Consider the following 8,829-nt stretch of genomic DNA (forward strand, 5'->3'; position numbering starts at 1 on the left):
TTGTGGTGATATTGAAGTATGCATTGTTGGAATAGACAAAACCCTTTAATTAAAATTCACTGTATTCAGATAGGAAAGTCTGCAAGGGGTTAATATATCTGAGGGTGGGGTGCTGAGTGCCTTTACTGAATTGCCAGTTTACTTTGAGTTTACCCCCTTGCTTCTCTCTGTAACATTCCATGGTTGAGATCATCTCAAATTAATGCAGCTGTGTAAGTTTTGTTGCTGTTTCTGTCTCCTTTGCAAAGAGACAAAGGACCTACTCTGCAACATGTGTGGCCTATCTCTTTAAGAGGCATGCCTAGATTATAACAACAGCTGATGGTGGAATATATTTCCTTTATTAACTTTAGTTCTTCACATTTCCAAAAAACTTTGTAATTTTTTAAAATGGGGAAAAAAACACCTCATGGAAATTCTTCGGTAGATTCTCCTAATAACACCAGGCAGTCTTCCCGAATGCAACACATTTTTGTATGTTCTTTCCACTAATGTATGCATTTATATTCTCATTTTGCCCCAGTATGTGCATGTTGGTAAAAATTACTTAGCTGGAGAACTGCATTGCAAAATTTGGAGTAGTGTGAATTTTGAAGGATGGTTGCATTTCAGTTTGTGTATTATTTAGGAAACTGTCAGTTAGGTATTATTTTTATTTATTGGGTAGAGTTGCCTTTAAATGTGAACATAATTCAGATTTCTCCCCCAATCCCTAACAGCAGTTCCCTTCTGATGTGAATGGATGTGGTTTCCTTCACAATCCAGTTAGCGCTGGTTAGGCATGTTGGTCAATTCTGTATAGCAAGTCTAAATGTCTTGTGGCTCCTAAATGAAGGAAAGTTCCTGAAATCACCCCTTTGTTGTTGTTTTGCATTGGGGAAGGCAAGTTGAATGTTCATTTGCACAGTGAGTAGTCTCTTCCATTCTCACAAAAATACGGAAGGCACTGTTGCAAACTGGTTACTCTTACAAGTGATGCCTGAGAACAAGGCTGATGATGATGTTGATCAGCTGCAGCGTCCAGTGCAAAAGTTGGCAACTGTATGCAAAGGACTTGGAATAGGCTAGTTAGGTTTAATTAAGGGCATCAAATTAGTTCAAATTTATCGGTATGTAATGAATGATGCTTTGCAGGGTTAAAGAAAGAGAAAAATGGTGTGAAAGTATAAAGAAAGAGGTAATCTACATTAGACACAGCAACTTAGAGTAAAAATTTTGAGGTTTTAGAACAAAGGAAGGAAGTCAGTATGTGTATATGTATGTAATGACAAGATTAGAATGATGATATGGTTTTATTTGTAGATGTGTGTTTTTGTTTTTTGATTGTTTTTGGTGTTCTTTTTTCTCGTGTTGTTTTTTTTTTCTTGCTTGTACTGTTTTATTTTGGATTCAATGTTTGTAATTTTTGCTGTAATTTTGCATTGAAAATATTTTTTTTTTTTAGAAAAACCACAAATCAGTTCAAATTGTGCTTTAATTAGGGCCAGCATACTTCAGCTGCTGCTCAGCTTTACCGGATGTGTAGCAGAGTAGACACAGCTAGTGCCTTTGTGTGTAATGTATGGAAGTGAGAGCTGGACCATAAAGAAGGCTGATCGCCGAAGAATTGATGCTTTTGAATTATGGTGCTGGAGGAGACTCTTGAGAGTCCCATGGACTGCAAGAAGATCAAACCTCTCCATTCTGAAGGAAATCAGCCCTGAGTGCTCACTGGAAGGACAGATTGTGAAGCTGAGGCTCCAGTACTTTGGCCACCTCATGAGAAGAGAAGACTCCCTGGAGAAGACCCTGATGTTGGGAAAGATGGAGGGCACAAGGAGAAGGGGGCGACAGAGGACGAGATGGTTGGATAGTGTTTTCGAGGTTACCAGCATGAGTCTGACCAAGCTGCGGGGGGCAGTGGAGGACAGGAGTGCCTGGCGTTCTCTGGTCCATGGGGTCACGAAGAGTCGGACACGACTAAACGACTAAACAACAACAACAACATGCAGAAAAACTGAAAAACAAACTCTGAACTAACCTCAAAAGTCGTTCCCATAATTGCCAAGCGAACTGAACGTAGATCAAGTTCATTTTGAAATAGAACTTTGAAGGATTTCTAGCTCCTAGAATTATAAAGATGGAAGGGACTATGAAGCTCATTTAGTCCATTTCCCTGCAAGGCAGGAATCTTTTTGCCCAATGTGGGGGATCAAACCCACAACCCTGGGATTAAGAATCTCATGCTTTACTGACCGAACGATCCCAGCTCATTATTTATTTATTTTTTAAAAATACTTCTTGGACACTTTGACTTTGAAACTTGAAGATCATAACTGCTGGGGGAAATAAGCAATTCACATTCGACTGCATATGCCATTTACGGTTTCCTTAGTCTGCTTAAGGCTGTTTTATAGTTCAGTGCAGCATCTTGTAATAGTCTAAATGCTGCGGCAGGGGGATGCTGAGGATTGTTTGATGAATTTGAGCCAGTGGCAACACCAGAAAAAAACAAATTATAGGAGTGCACAGACGGGGCAAAGTATATTTCTAGGTGGGCAAGAAAGAAAAATAACTGTATATGCTAATGATAAGAGTTCAGAAATGGGGTGGGCAAGTGGGGGTGAGATGCTTGTTTAGGAGGGGGCTTGCTCTCCTGCCCCTCCTCTGCCGCCACCGATGACTTGAGTTGAACTGTGATCTGAATGTGAACCAAACTAGTCTGTTTTGTAAAGATACAAACAGGAGGTGGTTCCTTTTTGGACCTCTTGAACTAGTTGTTTTTCAGAATGAGCTTTCCAGGCTCTGCCTATTCATATGTTTCAGGCTTTTCTAATCATTATCTTTCCATTGAATGAAATTGCCCGTTGCATCACTTCTGCTAAAAGCTGCAGGGCTCATACAAAAGTTGGAAAACTAGATTTTCAACAGCGTCTGAAACCAGCTAAAGCCACCACAAACCTCTCCTTTCTTCTTGCAATTTTATATGTGTGTGTAGAGTCTGCTAATACAGAGAAAATAAGCCCAGTGTGTACCTGCCTTTTGAAGACACCCTGCCCAGATGCTAAAATGCGGAACATTTATATATCGGCTTTTAACAAAAATGGAGTTCCAGAATCCTCCTAAGCAGCTTTTCGATAAATGTCAAGATACTCGGCTGCTTTGCAAAGGGAAATGATTTCCCATGGCTTTGATTTGGTTAAGTGCAAGCAGAAAGCTTCCAAAGTATGAAGCACGATGACACAATCTTCTCTTAAGATCTGGTCTGAACAATTCTAAAGTTCATAGGAAATGAAGCTGGGAGAGAAAAGAATCCATGAAAGAGGCTTGGCATTTGCATTGTTCCATACGAAAGCCTAGGAGGGGGTGGGCAGGCATCGTGGCGCAATGCTGGATCACATTTTTGGGGGGAAGAGAGTCTTGGGTTTCATCCTGCTTATAAAGATGAGATGGTGGGTGGGAGACACCAGGGGCAGACGTTGGTCTTTCAGATTTCAGCAGCACCCTGTGCAAGGCCAAAATTCACCCATCCCCGACTCTCACCTTCTGTTCTGCTCAATTCACTATGTCATAGTTGCAGCACCCTGCAACACCCACTAGGCTCAACACCCAGAGCAGCAGAACTGGTCATGCAGCCCTAAATATGCCTCTGGAGACACCCTGGAGAGCCACCTTCTGGAATAGACAATACAGTGGTACCTCGGGTTACATATGCTTCAGGTTAAATACGCTTCAGGTTACAGACTCCACTAACCCAGAAATAGTACCTCAGGTTAAGAACTTTGCTTCAGGATGAGAACAGAAATTGTGCTCTGGTGGCGCTGCGGCAGCAGGAGGCCCCATTAGCTAAAGTGATGCTTCAGGTTAAGAACAGTTTCAGGTTAAGTACGGACCTCCAGAACGAATTAAGTACTTAATCCAAGGTACCACGGTACTGAGATAAACTGTCTGCATTTGTGTTTATTTATGCCATAATTCTTATTCTGTCACTTTTTCTTCTTAGTGCCACACAGACATGAAGATTGTACAGTGGTACCTCTTGTTACGAACTTATGGCTTATGTGTGTGGTACGGAAGCTGTACTACCCAGGACAGGATGGCGTTGTGCAGAGTTGTTAAGGCAGCAGAGAGCATTGTTGGCTGCCCACTCTCCACCTTAGAGCAGATTTATGCCACAAGGTGCCATAGGAAGGCACTGGACATAGTAAAAGATCCATCACATCCTGGTCACTGTCTCTTCGAGCTCCTGCCGTCGGGACGGAGATACAGGACGATGAAGACAAGAACGAGCCATCTCAAGAACAGCTTCTTCTCCAGAGCGATCTCGGCCCTGAATGGGAAACCTGGACTTTGAAAGTCATCTAATCTTCCTTGCTGTATTATACTATATTGTTTTAATTAGTGTTTTTATAGTTGTTCTGATTTTGAGTGGAGTGCCCTACCTGGGTAGATGGAGCAGCCAAGTAATTTCGTTGTCCCCGAGAGGGGGCAATGACAATAAAGATCTTGTTATTATTATTATTATTAATCCATTCCGGAGGTCCGTTTGTAACCCAAAACCGCTCATAACATGAGGCACGCTTTCACTAATGGTGCCCCCCGCTGCTGCCGGTGCACAACTTCCACTCACATCCTGGGGCAAAGTTCACAACAAGGGGCATCTACTTCCAGGTTAGCAGAGCTTGTAAATCGCAGAGTTCGCAAGGAGGATGGTACGTAACACGAGGTTGTTGGTTTCTGCTCTCTTCACTGTGCAGCGAAAGTGCTTGTCACGAGACAGGTGTTTACATTCCACAGTCAATTGCTGTTGGAGTTTCTCACGGGAAAGGAGACTGGATGTGACGTACACTGGTTTCCTGTTTTTCACTGTTCTCACAGTTCTCTCCGTGCTTTAGAGGAGAGAGGATGCATTCTCTGCTCCGGCAGAGGCAAGATGTTTTTCTGTAATCTACCAGCTTTGAAGTGTAAATAAAGTAATATAGAGTATGTGGCACGTACTCCTCATCATTCCGCTGTGCACGGGACTCTGCAAATTCAACAGAGGTTCCACTGTAGTGAGAAGTGGGAAGAGAAGGTGGTTTTCAGGAAGGAGGGAGGAGAGAGACTTCTTAAGTCCCCCCCCCCCCGCCATTTTTCTGCCGAAAATTGTCTCTGTGGACCACCCTGCTAACTAGGGAAAAGATAATGGGTACATCATCATTATGATCATCATCATCATCGTTATTAACTGCAAATGGGTGGTGACTGAATGTGGAGAACTACTTGAGAAAGAATCTCAGCAGTTGTGGTGCTATGCCTTTAGTATTTCCTTCTCAGAGAGATTTACCTTGTACAGTACTGATTTACCCAGGCTTTAAATTGTTGGTTTCCATCTGCATTAAAAGTTCCTGATCGTTGTGCTGCTCTCTGCTGTTTCAATTATCAAAGTTTCTTTCTTTCTTTCTTTCTTTCTTTCTTTCTTTCTTTCTTCCTTCCTTTCTTCCTTTCTTCCTTTCTCTCTCTCTCTCTCTCTCTCTCTCTCTCTCTCTCTGTGAAATTGTTTGTTTTATCTTATTTTTAACTATAAGCTACCCTTTAGTCTGTGAATCGCCCTGAGACCTGTGGATACAGGGCAGTATATGAATTCAATAAATTAATGAATAAAATAAACACTCTGAGAGTTTCAGGATATGATTCCTGAAATAAGAAAACAAATAAACATGCTTGTTACATGTAGCTATGTTCAAAGAGATGTAGCGAAATGTAGGACCCGACATCCCCTATCTTTATATATTCACTTTTCTACTTCAAGAGGTAATAAAATGAAAGAAGGGGCTTCATAGCTTTAGACACCCAGCCATCCTGAAGTAGACTTTTTGCCTCTGAGTCACAGCAATTTCCCTTAATTTATTTCTGTTTGCAAGATGCTGACCTTTTTGGCATGACACTAAACATCTCCAGTGCTTTCTGAGCAAAGGTTACCATGGAGACATATTGTAGGGAGGTTGGGCATGCTTCACAGCAGATCCTAACTACAAACTGACACTGGATTTATTATCTGTCAGCTGAATTGTCATGGCTTCCCCCAAAGAATCCTGGGAAATGAGTTCTGGACAGTTAGTGATTCTGGAAGAAAATGCATGAGAACTCCCAAATTTCTGAGAGCTGGCATACTTAAAAAAATTTACAGTTGTAGGCACACTTCATTCTTCCTTCACTCGTCGTAATCCTCATAAAGTTTCATTTCAGAATGGGGTGTGCAACTTCCAGGTAGGGGTGGGTAAATCTATAAATTTCAGTACTATTCTGTCTCCACCCAAAACCACCACCCCAAGTCTTCAATATGGTTCTCCACATTTATTTATTTAATGCACTTATATTCCCCCTTTTTTCCAAGGAGCTCAAGGTGGTCCACATGGTTCTCCCTCTCCTCATTTAATTCCCACCAAAACCCTGTGAGGTAGGTCAGGCTAAGAGGCCTAACTAGCCCAAGATATTCATGGCCAAGTGGAGATTTGAACCCTGATCTCCCAGGTCCTAGTCTGACACTCAAACCACTGCACCACACTGGCTCTCCACAACAGTTTGCATTGTTTTATTTATGTATTTTTACATCCCCATGAAAATTTACACGCATGTTTGTGTGATTTCCTCCTATTATACACATTGTACAGTGGTACCTCGGGTTACATACGCTTCAGGTTACAGACTCTGCCAACCCAGAAATATTACCTCAGGTTAAGAACTTTGCTTCAGGATGAGAACAGAAATCTCATGGCAGTGGGACGGCGGCAGCAGGAAGCCCCATTAAGCTAAAGTGGTGCTTCAGGTTAAGAACAGTTTCAGCTTAAGAACGGACCTCCAGAATGAATTAAGTACTTAACCCGAGGTACCACTGTATAAACTTTTCCAGTGCATCTTTCCCTTTTATATAATGCATCTTGCACTAAGTCACATTTTTATGCACACCTTAGCCGGATACATGCATTCTTGCATTTTGTATGCATTACGCGGCTTGAGAACTTCTAGAATTGTAGAGTTGGAATGGGACCACGAGGATTGTCTAGTCCAACTCTCTGAAATGCAGGAATCTTGTGCCCTCCATGGAGCTCAAACCCACGACCTTGAATTAAGAGTCTAACGCTCTACCGACTGAACCACCCTCCACCCTCATATGTTAACGTTTCTGAAGCAGTCACCTAAGAAGCATGTAAACTGTGAATATGAGAAGCAAACATTTGCAAATTTGTGCATGATGCAAAGACGCTGGAAAGCCAGGATCAGGCTGCAGCTCCCTCTGCAATGGATACACATTGGCCAAACCCCATTTGCAACAACAAAATATGTGAAATGCCCCTAATCATGACTGTAGCCCAGCATACTCTTGCAGAATTTATGCTGCAGCTAGACTTTTATCACTACACTTTTTGCAAAGGTCAGTATCTCTGAGGCACATACATGAACCCAAAAGCTGCAGGCTTGTTGGAGTCATAATACAGGATGTGATATATAATTTCCAACATGAGCAAATAAATCCTTGCATGCAGGGTGAGCTGGGGGAAACTGTATTAATAAAATGGATAGCCGGAAGCACAGAAGCTGATGGGTGGCTAGGAACAACTTCAATTTCACCCTCCAAATTACACCGTAGTAATCCTAAAGGGGGAACTGAAATCTACCAAGTCTATTTAGAAGAATTGCTTGCAATTCAAAGTTATTCTGCCACCCACAATTGCATAAGTGTTAGGAATAAAAAGGAATAAATATTTTTCTGCTTCCCATTTGCCATTACACCTGATTGCTTTTATTCTTTTTGCTCCCCTGGAGAACAAAATTCTGAGCATTTCCGTCTTGAAGCTGCTGCTGCAAGGTTATGTATTTATTTCTCCTGCTTTTCTCCCCCCAATCAGAAAACTAAGTAGATGACTCACAGCTTAATGTGGGCTACGGAATGAACCATGAAGTGCAAGAACACTGTAAAATCCTTCTGATACAGACATCAGTTGAGAATTTTAAGGGCTAGAGAATATGATTTTGTACCATGGAACAAAGGATGCCACAAACTTGAATTTACGAATAGCATAGCTCAATAGGAAAATGAATACATTTTCTAAATAAGGTAAAGATGTGACTGTAATATTTAAAATTAAGTGTTTTTTCACTTTGTGTGTGGGACTGAGATATCTATATATCTATATCTATGTAGAAATACAGCTAGTCTTTCAGATGCTAAAAGTCATGAGAGAGAGTTGGCAGTGCAATCCAAAACTCAGTGAGCCCAGATAATATTAGCAAGCCTCAATTTCAGCCAGTTACCAGTTGTTGTTTTTCCAGGTGCCTATGACGTCTAAGAAAATGTTACAAGCTCTTTCTGAGCAGCTGTGTTCAAAAATAGTTTGCATATACTGTAAAGTGCTGAGCTGTGTGAAATAGTCCATCTGTCAAGTTTAATTTCCCCCACTTTGGGTCAGATCTTGGCTAGAGCTCTAAATAGACAGTTTCCCAACATTATGTACTATAGATCTCTACAGTTGACTCTCCTTTGAGTCACAAATAAATGCCGACTGCTGTGACAAGTGTGCCACCCACTTTGCAGACAAGAATCACTCATAGGCAGCATGGCTCTAGGTCCACAAATTTGGTGGTGGAGTCTGCTCTCAGGATATAGAGCAGTAGCGGCTGGGGGTCTGGTGGGCTGCCGCTCTGGTGGACTTCATTTCCCATCAGCCCCAGCCAGCATGACCAATGGTCAGAGATGATGGGAGTTGAAGTCCAGCAACATCCAGAGCGCCACAGCTTCCCCACCTCTGGCATACAGCCTCATCTGTCCCATTATGCATTACCTGAATAATGTGTGCTAACAGTGTCTTA

This window comes from Podarcis cretensis, assembly GCF_951804945.1.
Source record: "Podarcis cretensis genome assembly, chromosome: 10".
NCBI lineage: Eukaryota > Metazoa > Chordata > Lepidosauria > Squamata > Lacertidae > Podarcis > Podarcis cretensis.